The 20,352-nt window shown below is 43.4% G+C and overlaps 1 protein-coding gene and 1 long non-coding RNA gene across 63 annotated transcripts in view; both read left to right on the forward strand.

Annotated features, from left to right (window-relative positions):
* LOC100737511 lies at positions 11–8,223 on the forward strand. Of its 13 annotated transcripts, none has more exons than XR_002346903.1 (7): positions 16–214; positions 352–3,151; positions 3,471–3,539; positions 5,258–5,352; positions 5,575–5,714; positions 6,065–6,141; positions 7,436–8,223. It is a non-coding gene; the product is annotated as an uncharacterized LOC100737511 (long non-coding RNA). The 13 variants fall into 13 exon arrangements; XR_002346902.1 differs by having other exon boundaries at positions 5,250–5,352; positions 7,436–7,663; XR_002346901.1 differs by having other exon boundaries at positions 22–214; positions 352–500; positions 3,015–3,151; positions 3,471–5,352.
* Positions 11,137–20,352, forward strand: part of SEC31A (SEC31 homolog A, COPII coat complex component) — a 63,160-nt gene continuing 53,944 nt past the window's right edge. For 15 of the 50 annotated variants that reach the window (XM_021101810.1, XM_021101813.1, XM_021101825.1 and 12 more), the window contains exon 1: positions 11,219–11,361. The gene's annotated coding sequence lies outside the window, so the exon portion shown is untranslated. Of the gene's footprint in view, positions 11,681–20,352 lie in introns of all 50 variants that reach the window. The other 35 variants (XM_021101809.1, XM_021101812.1, XM_021101814.1 and 32 more) reach the window with 11 other exon arrangements.

The following is a 20,352-nucleotide window of genomic DNA, read 5'->3' on the forward strand; positions in this document are numbered from 1 at the left end:
ATCAGAAAGACCAGAACGATTACGACGCCATTGGGCCGCCCCTCCCTCGCTGGTCGAGGGTGGTTAGTGGAAGCAACCGCCATGGGTTCCTTTTCATCCGCGCTGACTAAATCCATTGCCATCGCGCTTCTTGTGAGGCCCAGAGGGAGCATGCGAAGGGGAGAGGCAGCACCAAAGTTGAAGCGAATCCATAGGCGTACCAGTGTGTCTCCGGGTGCGAGCTCTGAAAGTGGCTGGAGGGTGTGATGGAGGGGGATAAACGCGGCGCCCTAGCAATGTAGAAGACAAAATTGGACCCCAAGTGAATTATTTGCTGAGAGGCATGGCATTTCTTTGCATTTTATTTTGTAGTTCCTTGATGCGGAGACAATGGTGTGGTTGACCGTAGGTGTGTGTCCTCGGAGGAGCTTGGATGAGAATCTCACATGAAGATAAGTCGACTTTTAATTCAACGAACCCTTTTCTGCAAAAGCTTGTGCCCCAGTGGGGGAATTAAGGAGGTAAGAAGGGGGCTCTCGGGGAAACGCACTGTCTAGTGGGGACCCGTCAGTAGCCTTACCGACAGGGGCAATGAAATGGTTTTGGTTGGGATGTGGATGGCTTTCAGGAGTGAGACGATCATGCATAGAAGGACGTCTTTGTTAAGCTCTTCGTGTATACGGTATGAGGTTTCAGGTCTCATAGAAGAAAAGTGGGGCCAAGTAGGGCCTAGTTTCTCTTTTGCATCTTTAAAGAGGTCCTTAGCATATTAAGTGGTATCGTTCCTGCCTAACGTTGCAGGCCCATCATAGAGAACAGAAATGTTTGTAATTTGTTCATTTCTGTCTCTAGCTGGCAAGAATGAGTCTAGCACTTCCAAGCAAGATTGTTCTTTTTCCCTTTTTTGTTTGCTTTATCCAGAGTCTAGCCAGAAAGATTCATCTCAAGGTATTACTTACAATTGCTTTCCTTTATCATACGCTTATATCTTACTTGAACGCAGTTAACGTAATTTTTGCTCATGTATTTTCGTTAAAAGTTACAAAGCCTAAGATAGTCCATGAATTTGGGGGAAATTGGTCCATGGGGTTTACTTAGCTGCGGGCTGTGCTAAGGGTAGGACCTGGATTTAAAACACCGTCAGTTGTTTAGACTGTTAGAAACTTTTATTTAGGGCCAAACCTGCAGCATATGGAAGTTAGGCCAGGGGTTGAATGAGAGTTGTAGCTGCTGGCCTACCCCCCAGCCACAGCAACCTAGATCTGAGTCACATCTGCATTGTACACTGCAGCTTGCAGCAGTACCATATCCTTAACCTACTGAGCCAGGCCAGGGACCAACCCTCATCCTCTTGGATACTCTTTGGGTTCTTAACCCACTGAGCCACAAAGGGAACTCTAGAAACTTCTCTATCACTCAACGAAATAAGGCCTGAATGAGGCTAAATGGAAATATAAATAAGTTTTCAGTTAAAAATTGGTTGCCTTCTTTGGGGGAGGGGTGTAGGTAAAGCTGTAACACATACTCCATACAGTTAACCAAGTGCACAGTTCGATGGTGTTTAGTATATTCACGAGCTGTGCAGACACCAGCATAATCAATTTTAGAACGCATTAGCTGTCACTCCTTGTATTCGCCCTCCCACAGCCCCGGGAAATCGCTGATCTTTGTGTGGAGTTGCTTATTTGGGATACCTCATGTAAATGGAATCAAATTAATGTGTGGTTTTTCATGCCTGGCTTCTCTCGTTGGAATATTTTTAAGATTTATTTTTGTAGTATCAGTACTTAATTTCTTTTCATTGCCAAAAAAGATTCTATTTTGTTGATGCAGCACATTTTATTTATCCATTCATCAGTTGATGGACATTTGAGTTTCTTTGGGGGGGGCTGTTATGAACAATACTGCTGTGAACATTAGTGCATAGGCTTGTGTGTGGGCATATGCCTTCATTCCTCGAGTGTATACCTAGGGGTGGAATTGCTGGGTCACAGGTTAACTCTTCTGTTTAACCTATTGCGGAAATGCCAAATTTTTCTCCAAAGTGGCTGTACCATTTTACATTCCCGCTAGCGATGGGTGAGGGTTGCAGTTTCTCCACATGTTCTTGGATGTGAAGTGGTATCGTCGTGGTGGTTTTCCATTTTTAAGGATTCAGAGTTTGTGAGGAGCTTGCTAGAGGATAATCTTTGAGTGAAGAGGCTGTGTAAGACGAATTTGTCTTTCCAGTCCCTGGCACACAAATAGACATACCTGTGTTTCTGCTATGATCTCACTTGTGTTCGTGAAAAAAAACTCTCATGCTCAGGAAAATTGTGCATTTGAAAGAAGCAGGACTTAACGGGAGGAATAGGCTCAGGGTTGACTACTCAAAACTCCTGGGCTTGGATAACCTGTACCTGGGAGGTACTCTTATGCCCTCCCAACCCATTAAAAAGGTAACTTTAAAAGGAGACTTAAAGTCTCCATTTAACAGTAAGATGTATTAAAAGAGCAAGGTTGGGGGCTGCTGGACGTTACAGATGGAAGGAGAGCTTTGGGTGAATGGGCTGCTGTTAGACGGACTCAGAGGTAATGTAACCTGCTGTGAACCTGGGGAGCAGGAGGAGGTGGGTGTTGCTCAGGAGGGAGCTCCTGGTGCAGGCCGTCGCTTTTCGTTTTAAGATAGAGCTGAGGCGTTCCCTTGGTAGTTCTCAGCCAGTTATGTTGTCTCTGAGGATGCTGGTTCAATCCCTGGCCTCACTCAGTGGGTTAAGGATCTGGCGTGGCTGTAAGCTGCGGTGAAGGTTGCAGATGCTGCTAGGATCCTGGGTTGTAGTGGCCTCGGCTGCAGCACCGATTAGATCCCCAGCCTGAGAACTTCCGGATGTTGCAGGTGCGGCCATTTAAAAAAAAAGAAAAGGCTGAACCTATCTTGCTGCTGCCAATTCAGCATCAGAGTACAAAGAGGACTTTTTTCCTTTTATTCTGAATTGATTCCTGATTCTGTGGCTCTCGCTTTATTCTGACAGTATTCTTCTAATTATTAATTACAGATGAGGTACAGAAAACTGCTCTGCTGCAGGACAGATTTACTTAAATGTAGACCCGCTAGATGAAAATAAGCAACTCACTTTACAGAAGCCACAAGGGGTCGCTGCTCGGGGTGTTAAGTGTACTTCTGGATGGGGAAGTATGCAATCCCTTCTAAAGGGAATCATTGTTTTTGAGTTGTGTTTATGTGTTTTTACATTTCCTTATAAGTTGTACATGCTTTTTGCTGCTATATTTTAAATTGTCTTATGGTGACATCGAAGTTCTCAATCGTTTGATTACATCTTTGCTTCCTCTAATAACTTCATATCCAATGATTAAATTTTCTCACTGCTGTTCACATAATGAACTGTTGTGATTATTGAATATGTAAATGAGGATATGTAACCTGGATTGAAGATGTTCATTGTAAAAGGCATTGACCAGTGCAGAAAATAATTTAAAATCTCTCTTTTTAGGAATTATATTCTTGGAGATGTTGAAAAAAGATTCCTGGGTCTTGGAAAATAATTACTAGAAATATGCAGGTGAGGTGGTATATCATTTTTTAATGTATTAAGTATTCCTGGAATAAAAACAGTGAGTTGGAAGAGGGGAGGGTTGTTCAAGTTGAAAAATGGATTTATAAAGGCTTGAGTGAAATCTCATGTCCTATTTTATGGTATAGAATCTCATTAATTTGTCTCTTTCACACACACATAGTTCTCTGTTTTTGTTTTAAATACTGCTTATTTCTCTCAACAACTCTGAAAACAAATAGATTTTTTTACCTTCTAGGACTGGTCTCATCCTTATTGAACACCTACCTTTTTCTCAGCTTTTCATTGGTTTTTTTTTTGGTCTTTTGAGGGCCGCACCTGCGCCATATGGACATGAGGAAGTTCCCAGGTTAGGGGTCAAATCGGATGTACAGCTGCCAGTCTACATCACAGCCACAGCAATGTGAGATCTGAGCCGTGTCTGCAACCTACAGCACAGCTCCCAGCAACGCCAGATCCTTAACCCACTAAGCGAGGCCAGGGATCGAACCTTCATCCTCATGGATGCTAGTCAGATTTGTTTCTGCTGAGCCACAATGGGAACTCCTTTGTCAGCTTTTTAGCAAGTTTTATGGGAACATTTGTCATCCTGATATGATAAAATGTATTTCTAGTAACTGACTTATATTCTTGCTGCATTTTTCATCCTTTCAGTTCTCTGGGTTTTTGTTTTGTTTTTTGTTTGTTTGTTTTGGAAAGCCTTGGGGTCTTGAAATTTTGGGTGACTAAATATAAAGACAGCCCTGAATCTGATCTTTTCCCAAGAATTTTAGACCTTTTCAGCTAATTCGTAAGTTGTACATTTTTTGGATATGGACTGTGACTTTCTGGGTTAGTTAATTATTGCTGTGTAACAAAGTACCCAAAACTTTGCAGTTTAGGACAGCATGCAGTTTAGGACAGCAAACACTTATTGGGTAGGAGGGCGAGGAGGAAGGGGAAGGACCTCAGCTTCCCAACTGTCTCAGTTGGCGAGCCTCCGTTCCCACACGGCTGTTGGCCGAAGACCTCAATTCTTCTTCGCTGTGTGACCCTCTCCGTGGGCCTGAGTGTCCTCGCAGGACAGCTGGCTCTCCCCCGAGGGAGTGGTCCCGGAGAGAAAGGCTGCGATGGATGCTTGTTTTTCCGATAGTCTTATTAGAAGTGATGGAACATCACTTCTGCCCTCTTCTGTTGGTCCTGCTATAGTGCAGGTGGGCACTGTGCACAGGTGTGACTACCAAGAGGCGAGGGGTCGTTGGGGACATCTCGGAGGTTGACGGCCATGCTTTAGTTAAACTTTAACTGTTTCAGTTTAGGAAGTCAAGAGATGTAACATCGGGCCCTCAAATGGGAGCATTAGAAGTATGAGAGCACACGGATTCAAAGAAGTGCTCTCTTTTCTAAGATGCATGGTTTCTTGCTTTGTGTATGTAAAGTACTTAAGCAGTGCTACGCTCTTTCTGGAGAGTTTCTAAGGAGTCTATGAGAAAGTTCATTTTATAGTCAGGACACTCTACCTTGATTAAATGAGATTTTTCTTGGACCCATTTCCCCTTTCCTAGGTGAAGGCTGCGAAGAGGTTAGTTGGAACGAGACTATAGATAGAAATTTTCTGTCCCTTCCCTGTTATTTTGCTCGGGGTGCAGGTTGACTTAGAAAAGTTGAAATTTCTGTTGAGAATTTTTCAAGGAATGTAGTCTAATTCGTTATTGGCAGTTACACAGGTATTTGACGTAACATGGAGTAAAGATGCAAATACACAGCAGCAGAGTTAGAGGAGGTTGCCTTTCCCCCCAAAGCTTGAATTTTATCCAGTGTGGTGAGTATACCTCCTTTTCTTTTTGCTGTTCCCCCCCCCCCAGGCTTCTGTCCCTCTTAATGAGCAAAATACAGACCTTGTCAAGCAGTCAGTGTGGTCTGAATTGGCAGAATTCTCATTAATGCCTGAGATTTGTTATCTTTTGTGTCTTTGCCCATTACCACTGCTTAAAAGTTCTTTATTACCAGAGATGACTCACCCTCTTTTCTTTTAAATTTTTAGTGCTTCTGATCATTGGAAACCTTGTCTAACAACAGAAACAGCATATAAAGCATAACCAGCTTTGAAATGTATTAAGGCGTGGTTGCCCGTCCCATGTCAGGCTTGATGTTGAAAAGACGACACTGCCAAGTTAGCAGAAGGTAAAGTAGATAAATGATATGCTTAAAATTATCTTTGTTATGAGTTTTCTCTAATTGCAGTAAAATTGGAGAGCTTATCTGTTCTATATGAGAGAATTGAAAACTAGAGACATGTGCCTTTGTTATGTATTTTTTAAAGGAAGCAAAGCAATAAAAACTTTAGGACTAGAACTTAAATTGAAAATAAAAGCATAAATGTCCAATGATTAAACTGTTCCACTGCTGTTCACATCATGATTTGTTGTGATTAATGTATGTGGATGAGGACATCACGAAAAGAAAATCGTGAGGCTTAGGGATATGATGTGGGTTTTGTATGTTGATTTGCCTGTGACTGTTTTCCATTTTAGAAACAAATCGAAGGGTGTTGTTCTCCAAGAACACCATTTATCAGATTTATCAAGAATTCAAAGATTTATATAATAAGGTAAGAGGTTTATAAATGTTTTCGTTTTGACAAAAGCCAAAAAAATCAAATTTGAGCAAAAAGACATTTGAGCAATGTGGATATTGTATTCAATTAAAATTTCTCCTTATTTTTTCACCTTTCAAAGACAACAAATAGGATTTCAAAGATAATTTTCCAAATCAATAGATTTGGTTCAGGATAGGCATTTGGGTGGATGGGAAGCTGGACTTTGAACCTTGATAGTCATTTTTTCTTAAAAATAGTGATAGAGTTCTTTCAAGTCCTGAAATTCTTAGCAACCTTGTGTTCTCGGTTTCAATTTGATGAATTATTGGATATTAGTGTGCCAGTGGACGACCATCCTATGACTTCAGCTTTGTTCAGGAACAGTAGACAGGTCAGAAGCTGAGAATCTTGAATCTAATCCCAGATTAATCTGTCCTTAATTAAGCATGTTATCTTGGGGTGTTTCTCAAATTTGAGGAGTGTGGGGGGGGGTTCTTTTAAATATTCAATGTCTATTTAAATTAATTTTGTTTCTTAAAATTTCTGTAAACGTAGGTTGATATAAACTGTGTTTGTGACCCTTAATGAAAACGCTTACAAAATAAATGCACTTGAAAACAAAGTTTTTCTTTTTTCTTTTTGTCTTTTCTAGGGCTGCACCCAAGGCATATGGAGGTTCCCAGGCTAGGGGTGAAATCAGAGCTGTAGCCGCCGGCCTACACCACAGCCACAGCAACGCAGGATCCAAGCCGTGTCTGCGACCTACACCACAGCTTAGGGCAATGCCGGATCTTAACCCACTGAGTGAGGCCAGGGGTCAAACCCGCAACCTCATGGTTCCTAGTTGGATTCGTTCACCACTGCGCCATGACTCCTGAAAATGAAATTTAAACATTAATGGGATGGATGTCACTGTTTTACAGCAGTAAACATAGTGTTATCTTGCTGTCCAGTGTATTTTACACACAGTCTGGTGCCTTGTCATGATTACAGTTTCACATACATACAAAAATGTGGTTGTCCAGAACTTTCACTCTTTTGCAGACTTCAGGATTATTGAAATGACGAGAGGGGGCTAATTCTCAAAAGGATGCCTTTGGACTGTGCAGATCCTAATTTGAAGAATTCTCTGTTACATTATCTACACATTCTTCTAGCTCCAATGAGTGATTTAGAGTCTTGGAGTTAACATTCTTTTGAAGAAAGCTTCAGTTTTTGACGGGTTTGGCTTGGCTAGTAGTTAACTGAATTGGAATAAAAGTGGACTATTTTGCGAACTAATGCTGGTTTTTCTTTTTTGATATAGGTAGTCCGTCCTTTGCACCATTTCAACATATGCCTGAATATCAGTTTTCACACTGTAGACAATACCTGTCCCCCAACGAGACTGAACTTTTAGTCACAGTACTAACTGAATTATTCCGTAAACGTTGCTGCTAGCTCTTTATTCCAGAATCATTATGCAAATAAAAGATGTGCCTCATGAATCTACTTTGGATTGAGGACTGTAATAAAAAACAGTTACATCACTTCTTTCAGATTCTTGGTGATTGAAAACATCCATTAGCTGCAGATGGTAAAGCTGTGTTCTTCCTTGTCTCCCATGCAACATTTTACAAAAATGGATCATCAGAAGAGGGAATTGGTCAACAGATATGACAGCAAAGAAATGAAAAGTGCTAACACTGGAAATGAAATTAGATGTGGTTAGAAGATTTGAAAATGGTCACAACAAAGCAAAAAATAGGACAAGACCTGGGCCTACATGACACTACAGTACAAACCGTATTTAAAAGTCTGATGAGTTCCTGCTATGGTGCAAAAGGATCAGCAGCCTCTTGGGGAGTGCTGGGACGCAGGTTTGGTTCCTGGCACGGTGGGTTGAGGATCCAGTGTTGCCACAGCTGCAACTTTGGTTGCAGCTACGGCTTGGATCTGATCCCTGGCCTGGGAGCTCCATATGCCTCGGGGTGGCCAAAAAAAAAAGGGGGGGTTTCAACATCTTGTAGTTTAAATTGCACTAGGAGCGGAAAGCTGCTTATGGTTGAAATGGAGCCTTTATTTCTACTTTGGATTAAGGACTGTAATCAAAAACAAATCCCATTCAGTTAGGCACTGAAGTTAGTTGCTACATGTAAGGAAAATGCTAATTACAAGGACATCTTTTTAGTACCAGTAAAGGCTGGTTTCATCATTTTAGAAGTTAACATGAATTGATTAATGTTAAGCTATCTGGTGAAGCTACAAGCTCAAATAAGAATGCTACTGTGAAATTTGCACCCAGATTCCAAGAATTACAGGCATTCCTCATTTTGCACAGTAGTGAGAGACGACTGCAAAAAACTGCGAGATTCGGATGGAATGTAAATGGAGTTAAGGAAGGTAATGATGACCATGGGAACACTGCTGCCTGCCATTCAAGGAACAGTTCTAGACATGCGGGAAGCAGAACTTAAGGTGAAGTTCCAAGTGAAGAAAGCGGTTGTAAAGCATGAGTGCATCTCAGGAAGTGATGGTGTTGACAGACTTAGGCTGAAGGAGCTCTGCAGAGATCCATCGTGACATTGACAGCACAGAGGACAAATTTTGGAAGGTGATTCAGACTTAGAAAGGAGGATGGCAATTTACGAAGGCATAGACAAGATGCTCAGTAAGTTGTAAGATGAGTAGAAGTCAGCACTTTTCAAACTATATTTTTTATAAAGAAAACAGTTTCAATGTTTCTAGTGTTTTAAATGACTTTATTACATTTATAACCAACATCAAGAGGGGTTTTTAATGTTTTGGCAAATTTTAAGGTCACAGAACAGTCATAGGGGTTTTTTTTTTTTGTATTTTTAGGGCAGCACCTGTAGCATATGGAGGTTCCCAGGCTAGGGGTCGAATGGCCGCTGCAGCTGCTGGCCTACACCGCAGCAATGCTGATTCTTTTTTTTTTGTCTTTTTTTTTTTTTTTTTTTTTTTGCCACTTCTTGGTCGCTCCCGCGGCACATGGGATTCCCAGGCTAGGGGTCCGAGCCTCGTCTGCAACCTACACCACAGCTCATGACAACTCTGGATCCTTAACCCACTGAGCAAGGCCAGGGATTGAACCCGAAACCTCATGGTTCCTAGTCGGATTCGTTAACCACTGCGCCACGACGGGAACTCCGGCAATGATGGATTCTTAACCCACTGGGTAAGGCCAGGGACTGAACCTGTGTCCTCATGGATCCTAGTTGGGTTTGTTACCACTGAGCCACAATGGGAACTCCTTAAAATACTGATTGTGTTATTTGGACATTGAGCATGAATCCATTTGTAGACAAAATCCTGTCTAATAGAATAAGGGTTGGCAACATTTACCTTTAAGAGCCATATAGTAAAAATATTTTACCCTTTACAGGCCATGTGGTCTGTGTAGCAACTATTCAGCTTTGCTCTTGTGGCACAAAACAGCCATGGACAATAACAAACCATTAAGCATGGCTGTTCCAATAAAACTTTGTGGACACAAAAATTTGAATTTCACATAATTTTCCCTTGAAACTTTTTTTTGCCATTCTTAGCTGGCAGGGCCTACAAAAGGGGGTGGGGTGTGGAGGTTTGTAGTTGAATTTCTGCAATAGGAACATGTAGTTGAAGTGTAAGATTGTATTAAATGATACCAAAATAACCTCTGCTTGCATCATCGAGTTTTGGGAAAGTTGTTTGTGTAAACCCTTTTTCCATACCATTGCACACTTTCAGGTAGTTGGGGGGGAGGGGATGGGGAAGTAGAAGTTCAGTGTTCTCGTCTGATTCAGATGATGGTCCCACTTTTAAGTCGGAGATTTTTATCGGATCTTTAGGTCCTTGCAGCGAGAGGTAAAAATGGAAGGCTTTTTAGCAATTAGCTACTGTATCCTAAGCCTCTTGAAGTCTACTTCAGCCTTACAGAACTAAATTTGCTTTTTAAGTGGAACTGGAAGTGTAAGACGCTAAAAGGGTGTAGTGTGTACAAAAATGTGCCTGCTCCTTTAGGAGTGTTTGCCGTTTACGTGTGCAAGAAAGAAACATTACTTCCAGTGAAGGCGTTTAGAAAAAAAGACAATTGACTGGTGTAATGGGAAGAGAACTGTCCCCGTTCAGGTACTTTTAACAAGTGATAACCCTCTGGCTTTATTCACTGTGAAACAATTACTCCCTCAACTAGAAACAACGTCCAGGCAACGCACTCCTTAGATGCCAGGCTCTGGTGAAACTAGTAAAATTACATACAGAGACTGAAGGCAAATACTAAAAGATCTCGAATAGTACCCCAGCATACTAACCTGGAATACCTTATTTGCCCCACTAGGAATAACAGATCAAGAATGTCCACAACAGGGAGTTCCCCTGGTGGCTCAACGGGTTAACCCGACAGTGTCCGAGAGGATTCGGGTTAGATCCCCGGCCCCGCTAGGCGGGTTAAGGATCCAGCGTTGCTGTGGCGGCGTAGGCCGGGAGTTGCAGGTCCGACTAGACTCCTAGCCCCGGGAACTGCCACATCCCGGAGGTTTGGCTGTAAAAAGAAAACCAAGGATGTCCACCGTAGCCTTTGGGTATGACCAGAGCCTCCGGTTTTAAAGAAATTCTCAATAAGCAACGTCGTAGAAGTAAGCAGCTGGTTCGTTCAATCACAGTTCCTGCAAGGAGGCCCTAGCAGCCCGGTTTTCGGTGGTTGGTCGCGGGGGCAGCGTCGCCGGGGCTGCTGACGTCCCAGCTCCAGTGCTACGTGGCGTTCCTGCAGGCCGCCGCCGTCCTTCCGCCAGACCGCTCCTCCCAACAGGCCTTTCCTTCTTCGTATGGGCTGGCCACCGCAGGGCGCCCCGCAGAGCTGGGTCCTTGAGCCTCAGGAGGAAACGCACGTCCGGGGAGAGCGGACAGGCCTCTGCCGACCAGCCGCCGCTCCCGGAAGTAACCCGGCGGGCCCCGCGCCGCGGTGGGCGGGGCGAGGCGCCGCTCCCGGAAGTGCCCGGGCTGGCTGCGCGCCGCGGTGGGCGGGGCGAGGCGCCGCTCCCGGAAGTGCCCGGGCTGGCTGCGCGCCGCGGTGGGCGGGGCGAGGCGTCGCTCCCGGAAGCGCTGGCCAGCCGGCTGGGCGGGGCTGCGGCTGCCACGTTGGAGCGGAACGTGGAGGTGGCCCTGGCCGGGAGGAGGGGCGGCGGCGAATGCTGGGAGAGACGGAGCGGCGCCGCGGTAACGCAGGAGCCCGTCGCCGGGGGTCCCCGCCAGGTCTGTCCTCCTTTCCCCTCCTGTCCTCTTTGCGGGCCTTCGGGGAGAGCCCGGGCCGAAGCTGGGATCCCGGCCTGGGTCTCCGCTGGTCCCCGCCAGCCTGCGGCCCGGTCTCTGGTGGCGGCGCGCCCGGGCTTCGTTTCGGGCCCGGCGGGACAACGCCTGGCGTCACCGCTGCTTCGGGGATCGCGCCGGTCCGCATCCGCCGACGTTTCCTCCGCGGAGCAGGAGCGCCTCTGAGGCTTGCGACCTGGTGTCCTGCCGGGGCCGTAGCTGGCGCCTGGGCTTAGGAGACCTTCAGAGCATTGCGCACAAAGAGGTGCGGTCCCCAAGGGCGAGGGACGGAAACAATCCTCGGGATCGCTTTAGTTTGGTTGGGATTTTTTGTTAGTATTTGTACTGTTGCCTGATTTAAAGGTTCGTAGTCTGCTGTCATTTAGCCAGAATTGGATTCTTTTAACGGCGGTGGTCACCAGGCGCAGCCTATCCCTCGAAGCAAGTTTCGTTAAGTATGTTTTTGCTAATAAGTTTGCACTGTAAGAGGTTAAATTACGAGGCAGGTGTAAAAACAAAACATTGCCTGGGTTTGCGGGCATTAGAACGTTCTGTGAGCTCAAGGAACTGGTTATAGCTAGGTCTTTCTGAACTTGCAGTGATGGAGTCTGTGACAAATCCTTCCTGTCTTTTCTAACCACGGAAAACTGACATTTGATTGATCTGTAGGTAACTATTACTCTCGTTAATCAATAATGAGAGCCTCGCCCTTGTCTCACACTATCTCCTGTTCTCTGTACATTCGGATTGTTCTAGAGTTTGGCTCAAGTGTACTTAGTTTTTTTTAGGGGTTCTTCTGTGTGCCTGGTTTCTACTGCTCCTTAATTACAGCTCTGGGAAAGCTTTATAGACAATAAGAACTTTTGGATAACTTGAAGTGATTTTGTAATTGTGAATTTATGTTATACACATCTGAGTTTATTTAGGAATTGGGAGATTTGGAATGAATTTAAAATTATACTGCTTAATTTTATGTAAGCGAGGTCTTTTCTGAAACTGATAACATCAGAACAGAAAGAAATTTGTAAACTGTAAAGAGCAGTCATTCTTAATTGGGATTCCACTCCATTTGAGGGTCTGATGAAAGCATGGGATCATATTTGTAGAAAAATGCACATACACACACATACAGGATTTTCTGTGTAATTTCATGAGGTTTACAAATCTCAAAGACTCTTCTAAGGTGATATTAAGTTGACTTCTACCTTGTTTTTAGAAATGTTGTCATTCATAAGTACATTAATTTCAGCTCTGAAAATTTTGTTTATTGGACTGCAGGTAAGTATGACACCTTTTAGTTCAGTGACCATTGCAATAGTTGCTCCTTTGATTTGGTTTTGGTTGAGATGAACCTAGAGCATCAATAATATTAAATAAATCCTCTGGAGCAAATGTGCTCACCTGTAATGAGATATTTTGCCCACCCAAGATGGAATTTTTACTAAAGACAGATGCAGCTAGGGATTGTGTCCCTGGTTTGGGAGGATCAAAGTTCTCAATTCTGTTACCTCTTTCATTTTTTACTTTCTGAACTTCAGGTCAGCTTTATATGTAATATTGTAAGGTTGGTGTTTTTTAGAGAGTGGTACTGTTGAGTTTTAGTGTTGCTTTACAACTTAGCATTTAGGAAGTGGAGAAAGAAAAAAGTTTCCACGTAGCTGCACACAATTGCTCTGGAGAGAGACTTGGATGAATAAATCAAAGCTGTAGTCTGCAACATAAAACTTCTTTAATAGATGTATTCTTATGAAGATTCCTTCGGGTAAACATTTTAAATTGTGACTTTTGTATTAGCTGCCATTTACCAGCATTTATTTACTGTGTGCCAGGCACTGTTGTAAGTGCTCCGTGAACTCTCACAACCACCCTGTGGTGTAGATACTAATAAGTTATTTGGCCAAGTGGGTAGCCAAGAGACACCTAGACAGTACATGCCTGAAGTCAGAGGTGGGCTGTGGTGGAGCTGGATCCAGACTGCGAATGTCAGCCCTAGTCTGCATGCTTCTAATTGCCGCGCTGTAGATACCATCTTGAGGGCAGCATGTGCGAACAAGCCATTGTCCTTGTCATCTTCTTTCAGTATTTTCAGGATGATTCTGTTCTGTGTAAAACAATCTTGAAGGAAACACATCTACCTGGTGTGAATTCTTATCATATATAATATTGAAAAAAGTTACACAGTTTTTAACGCAAGTGTCACTTGGAAAATACGCATAGTTTAATTTGACTTCATATTTTCGAGAAAATTACTTCAAACTAAATGATCATTTCTGAAAGGAGGAAATACACATGCATCCAGAGGAAGCTGTGATTCCATAGTATTCCTGATCGTTTTAATTATAACAGATAAATTGTGGTATTCTTTTTTTTTTTTTTTTTTGTCTTTTTGCCATTTCTTGGGCCGCTCCTGCGGCATACGGAGGTTCCCAGGCTAGGGGTCGAATCGGAGCTGTAGCTGCTGGCCTACACCACAGCGACAGCAACGTGGGATCCGAGCCGCGTCTGCAACCTACACCACAGCTCAGGGCAACGCCAGATCCTTTAACCCACTGAGCAAGGGCGGGGACCGAACCTACAACCTCATGGTTCCTAGTCGGATTCGTTAACCACTGTGCCACGACGGGAACTCCAAATTGTGGTATTCTTATTTAATTAGTTCAGGCCATCTAATGTAGTTCTATGCCATTATTGTATAGTGATTTTTTTTTTTTTTTTTTTTTTTTTGACAGTGGTATTGAAGCCTTATCTTTAGTACAGGTTAGGAAGTGGAACTGCTTCTGGTGGAACACTGAGTACTAAGGCCAAGAAATAGATTTTATAAATGCTTTGAATTCCCACCTAACCATTTTATGTTCTTGTGAACTTGTCTCTTTTTCTTTCAGTAAATGTTACAGATTAACTATGTGTTTATGAGTTAGGTAGCCCTGGTTGTACCTTTGCTCATAGAGATACTGTAATTCTATTCTACTGGATTTTTTAAAATATGTATATGTAGCTATTTTGCTTTCACTTTTAGAAATTATTCTAAAGGCATTTTATAAAACCTCTTGCCCCCAGCAATACTTTCTCCTTTTTTTTTCATTTTTGGCCGCCCCAAGGCATATGGAGCTCCCTGGCCAGGGCTCAGATCCAAACCAAAGTTAGGACTTAAGCTGCAGCTACTACAATGCTGAATCCTTGACCCACTGTGCCGGGCAGAATCGAACCCATGTCCCAGCAGAATCGAACCCATGTCCCAGCGCTCCCAAGACACCTCAGATCCATTGCACCACAGCAAGTGCTCCTCCCCTATTTTTTTAAAGAAGAAAAGATGCTTTAAACAGTAAAACTTTTAAAATTGAATGTTTTACTTGAATTTGGTCTTTCTAGCTCATCAGTCTATTTCTGTTCCCCTAAATGTACACATTTAAAATCAGTCAACAAAACTTTTTGTGTCCCTCAGAGTGTGTAAGCAGTTTTGAGTCCAAAAAGGATAAAAGTTGTAACACTTGACGGAAAAAAAGACACTGTTTGTTGAGTTGAGACACAATGGCAGAAAAGTTGGTAAAACAAGCAGTGGAAAATAGGTAAACAATATCTATTAAAAGAATGTTTTTGGAGTTCCCATCATGGTGCAGTGGAAACGCATCCGCCTAGGAACCATGAGGTTGCAGGTTCAATCCCTGGCCTTGCTCAGTGGATTAAGGATCCGGTGTTGCCCTGAACTGTGGTGTGGGTCACAGACACGGCTCGGATCCCAAGTTGCTGTGGCTGTGGTGTAGACCGGCAGCTGTAGCTCCGATTAGACCCCTAGCCTGGGAATCGCCATATGCCTCGGGTGCAGCCCTAAAAAGACAAAAAAAAAAAGTTATAAAGTTTTGTTAGGATGGAATAAGACACTTTATTATAAGATGCTTAAAGTATGGTACAAATATAAACAGTTAAGAGATTTTTTAGATGAGTGTGGACTGGATCAGTAATGCAGGATTCTAGGAGCTGGGACTTGAACTTCTTATTCAAGACAATTGACTGAAAGGAAAAAGAGGCATTTAATACAAAGAAATTAGGCCTCTTTTTCACATCTTAGAAGACTGAGCTTTTTTTCCCCTATAATGATCTTAGCAAAATAGATGTGTGATTTTCTTGATTAATCTCATAATACTAATCTTTAAGGTAATTAGCATATTAAAACATTTTAACCTGTGTGTTTGGCTCTCTGTAAAATATATTACCTCATTTAAACCTCACAACATCCCAGAGTTTTCCCGTTGTGGCCCAGCTGAAATGAATCCAACTAGGAACCATGAGGTTGTGGGTTTGATCCCTGGCCTCGCTCAGTGGGTTAAGGATCCAGTGTTGCCGTGAGCTGTGGTGTAGGTTGCAGATGGGGCTCAGAATTGGCATTGCTATGACTGTGGTGTAGCGGCTGTAGCTCCAGTTCATCCCCTAGCCTGGGAATCTCCATATGCCACGGGTGCAGCCCCAAAAAGCAAAAAACCCCCAAAACTAAAAACCTCACAACATGGCATGAGGTAGTAGTCACTTATCCCCATTTTACAAATGTAGGAACCAGGGCTCAGAGACGTTAAACAGTGTGTCCAGGGCATCAGAGGTAGTACAGTCAGTATTCAGATGGAGAGTTGACTCCAGACGTCCCGCTTCTAACTACGATTCAACCTCCTGATCACTTTTGCCTAACCTAGCACTGTTTCTAAAGTACATTTTTCTTATCATTTCATCATGGATTGTAGTTTCTTTGCCATTACTTATTTCTCCTATATGTTAACATCTTTTCTATGATTAAAATAGAATACTTGGGAGTTCCCTTTGTGGCTCAGCAGGTTAAGGACCTAGGGTTGTCTCTGTCAGAATGAGGGTTCCATCCCCAGCCTTACTCAGTGGGTTAAGGATCTGGCGTTGCCGAAAGCTGTGACGTAGGTTGCAGATGCGGCTCACATCTGGTGTTGCAGTGGCTGTGGTGTAGACTGCAGCTGCAGCTCCAGTTTGACCCCTGGCCAGTGAAATTCTGTGTGTCACAGGTGCGGCTGTAAGAAGAAAAGAAATATTGAATACTTGAACTTATTTCTTTTTTGTTTGTTTGTTTTTTAAATAGAGTTTCATCACAATCTTAATTTGATCCTTGTAGTAACTTGTAGTAACAAATAAGAGCTTGAACTCTGGAACTGAACTTGTGAGTTCAGATCTTGGCACTGACCCTTGCTAGCATGTACAAATTATTTGATCTTTCTGTGCCTTCATTTTGTTAACCGTAAATTGTTCTTCAGTTATATACAGTTTGAACATGTAAGACTTGAGGCGTATTTTTAGTCTGAGGAAACCATTAGAGGATGAACTTCATCCCCTAGAGATGAGTAAGGAAACTGGCAGGTAGAACGTTGAGTTTATTTAACTATAGACGTGAGACTAAAACAAAAGTGAGAATAAGGAAGGAAGAAAATAGTATGTGTGTGTTAAGTACCTGATGATGTAAGAATAAGTTTTAAAACTCTAGAGAACTGAGGAGTAGGAAGAAAATCGGAGGTAGCATAAGTTTGTGGATTGCTTCATCTCTCATGGCCAGGAGTCAAAGGACATCATTTAAAGCTGACAGATCAGTGCGCGGAAGTTGTGAGTGTGTTTAACAGTCCAAAGGTAAGCACTGAGGAGGATGGCCCTAATGGCCGTACTGGGCGATGCAGGAGAGGCAGTAGGTTGTATGAGATAATTTTGTTGGAGTTTGGAGTAGTTAACAGTGTCAAGGAACAGAGTTCAGGGTGTTACATGAATTTTTTTTTTTTAGGACTGCACCCATGGCGTATGGAAGTTCCCTGGGTGGGGGTCGAATTGGAGCTACAGCTGCCAGCCCATACCACAGCCACAGCAACGCCAGATCCGAGCCACGTCTGAGATCTGTACCACAGCTCATGGCAACACCAGATCCTTAACCCACTGAGAGAGGCCAGGGATCAAACCCACATCCTCATGGACACTAGTCAGATTGGTTTCTGCTGCGCTACAGCAGGAACTCCTGAAATTATTTAAAATTGTAGTTACAAAAGTAGAATCAGAAGCATATAGTAGACAAAAATACAAATTGCTCTAATTATTAGAAAAATTAGAAATGCACAGAAAGAGAATAGACAACAGTGAAACATACTTTTAAAATTATAAAACCAAAGATAGCAAAATATGATGGAAATGAGAGCCACCGTATCTCATATCAGTAAATTTTATATGACCTTATTAGCTCATCTGTTGAAAAGATTTTCAGATTGGACCACCAAGCAAAATCTGTTTTTTTCAAGATAGCCAGTGAAAACAAAATGGTTCAGAAGTTGAAAAGGCAAAAGAACACGTATAAAAGCAAACAAAAAGAAAGCTAGGGTAATGATCTCAATATGAGACAAAGCAGAATTCAAGCCCAAAGGTATTATTTAAGATGAAAAATACTCCATAAAACTAAAAATGTGCATTTGACAGTGAGCATTTAACATGATGAATATCTGTCTACCTATGGATGAAATATGCAAATATGTAACCGTGTTATATAAGAGAGTAACTTTCATAAAGCAGGTTTCAGGAGACACCAAGAGAAATCGGCCCAGGTGCAGTAGTAGCGGGATACTTTTTGTTTGTTTGTTTTTGATGCACTCATAGCATATGGAAGTTCCCAGGCCAGGGGTGGAATCTGAGTGCAGCTGTGATCTGCGCTGCAGCTGCAGCAACACCACATCCTTAACCCACTGCACCAGGTGGGGGATCGGGGATTGAACCCACACTGCCACGGAGACAACAGCAGAGCCTTAACCTGCCAGATCCTTCACTTGCTGAACATGGAGAGAACTCCCTCGCAGGGGTCTTTTAGTGAATTGTTCTTGCTCCAGGATAGATAACGTGGGGTGGAAAGGGGGGGTTGGGGAGGATGTAGAAACCTAAACAGCTAAGTCTGTAGGGTAGGCCTGATGAATATATATTGAGCTCTGAAAACATAGCACATAGCATCCCTTTTTTTTGTCTCATGGAAGATTCACACAAACTCCTATACCTGCCCCAAAAGAAAACTACGATATGTTTTGTAGAGAGGAAATAGTACAGAAAAACACCATTCAGTAAAAATAAAGACTTCGCCACTTGACTGTTAAATCCAGACAATGCTTGAGTCAGTGGAGACACACAGGGAAATGGTAAACCATGTAGGTGGCCACCACGAAGACGCTGGGAATGTGCGGGGCCCCTAGGCCGTGCTCAGGGAAGATCTACAACCTGAAGAGATGATAAAGATGCCCGTTAAGCATTTAACACAGACTTTAAAAAGAACTAAGTAGGGGAGTTCCCGTTGTGGCGCAGTGGTTAACGAATCTGACTAGGAACCATGAGGTTGCGGGTTCGGTCCCTGCCCTTGCTCAGTGGGTTAAGGATCCGGCGTTGCGTGAGCTGTGGTGTAGGTTGCAGACACGGCTCGGATCCAGTGTTGCTGTGGCTCTGGCGTAGGCCGGTGGCTACAGCTCCGATTAGACCCCTAGCCTGGGAACCTCCATATGCCGCGGGAGCGGCCCAAAGAAATAGCAAAAAGCCAAAAAAAAAAAAAAAAAAAAAAAAAAAAAGAACTAAGTAAACGAAAAGAAAGGAGGAAGGAATTCATAAAACTAGAAGCAGAAACTAATGAATTTGAAAATAAACAGTGGAACTAATAAATCAATCCGAAAGTACTCAGTAGAACAGGCAAGTCACTAGCTAAGCTAATTTTTAAAAGGAGGGTAGTGTGAACCTGCCAAGCAAGGACTAATAAATGAGCATAAACAGCAAAAATTAAAAGAGTTACAAGGCTTGAGAGTTCCCATCGTGGCTCAGTGGTTAAGGAACCTGACTGGCATCCATGAGGACATGGGTTCGATCCCTGGCCTTGCTCAGTGGGTTAAGGATCCGGCGTTGCCGTGAGCTGTGGGTTGCAGACACGGCTCGGATCACAGGTTGCCGTGGCTGTGGTGTAGGCCAGCGGCTACAGCTCCGATTCGACCCCTCGCCTGGGAACCTCCATATGCTGCGGGAGCGGCCCCAGAAAAGACCAAAACAAAAATCATGCTCGGTGGTGGTAGGGTAGGCCTTCCCGCTAAAGAAAAGAACAAGACAGAAGATGCCACTCTTACCGTTACTGTTTAGTGCGCTACTTCCGGGACTGCCAGCTCGTACAAGAGAAGGAGATCAGGGGAATGACACTTTGAGTGAGGACGGAACTGGCATGTAGCCACAGTGACGTGTGTGTGTGTGTGTGTGTGTGTGGCAAGCCCAGCAGAATCTACTGGAATACTGCTCCAAAAAGAGAGTTTAGTGAGATAGCAGGATTAAAAATTAGAATAAAGAAATCATCAGCCTTCATATAACAATAAGAACGTAGACATTGTAATGGAAGAAGAAAAAAGCCGCATTTACAGACAAACCAAACGATAAAGTCCAGGACTAAGCAAACCCAGTATGTCAGAACATGTCCAACGACGCTGAAAGAGAAAAAAGCAAGCTTGAGGAGTTCCCAGAATAAGAACCTGACATAGTCTCCATCAGGATGCAGGTTCAATCCCAGGCTTTGCTCAGTGGGTTAACGATCCAGTGTGGCTGTGGCTGTGGCAGAGGCCAGCAGCTGCAGTTGTGATTTGACCCTGAGCCCAGAAGCTTCCATATGCCACAGAAGCAGCCATAAAAAGAAAAAGGGTTGGGGGAGGGGAAGAAAGTTTAAGTCAAAAGATACCATATCTTTAGAGTTCCTTCTGTGGCGCAGTGGGTTAAGAATCACACTGCAGTGGCTCAGGTCACTGCAGAGGTGCAGGTTTGATCCCCAGCCTGGCACAGTGGGTTAGAAGATCTGGTGTTTCTGCAGCTGCAGCTTCGGTTGCAACTGTGGCTGCGATTAAATCCCTGGGCTGGGAACCTTCATATGCTGGGAATGCAGCCATAGGAAGGAAA

This window comes from Sus scrofa, chromosome 8, assembly GCF_000003025.6.
Source record: "Sus scrofa isolate TJ Tabasco breed Duroc chromosome 8, Sscrofa11.1, whole genome shotgun sequence".
Classification (NCBI taxonomy): Eukaryota; Metazoa; Chordata; class Mammalia; order Artiodactyla; family Suidae; genus Sus; species Sus scrofa.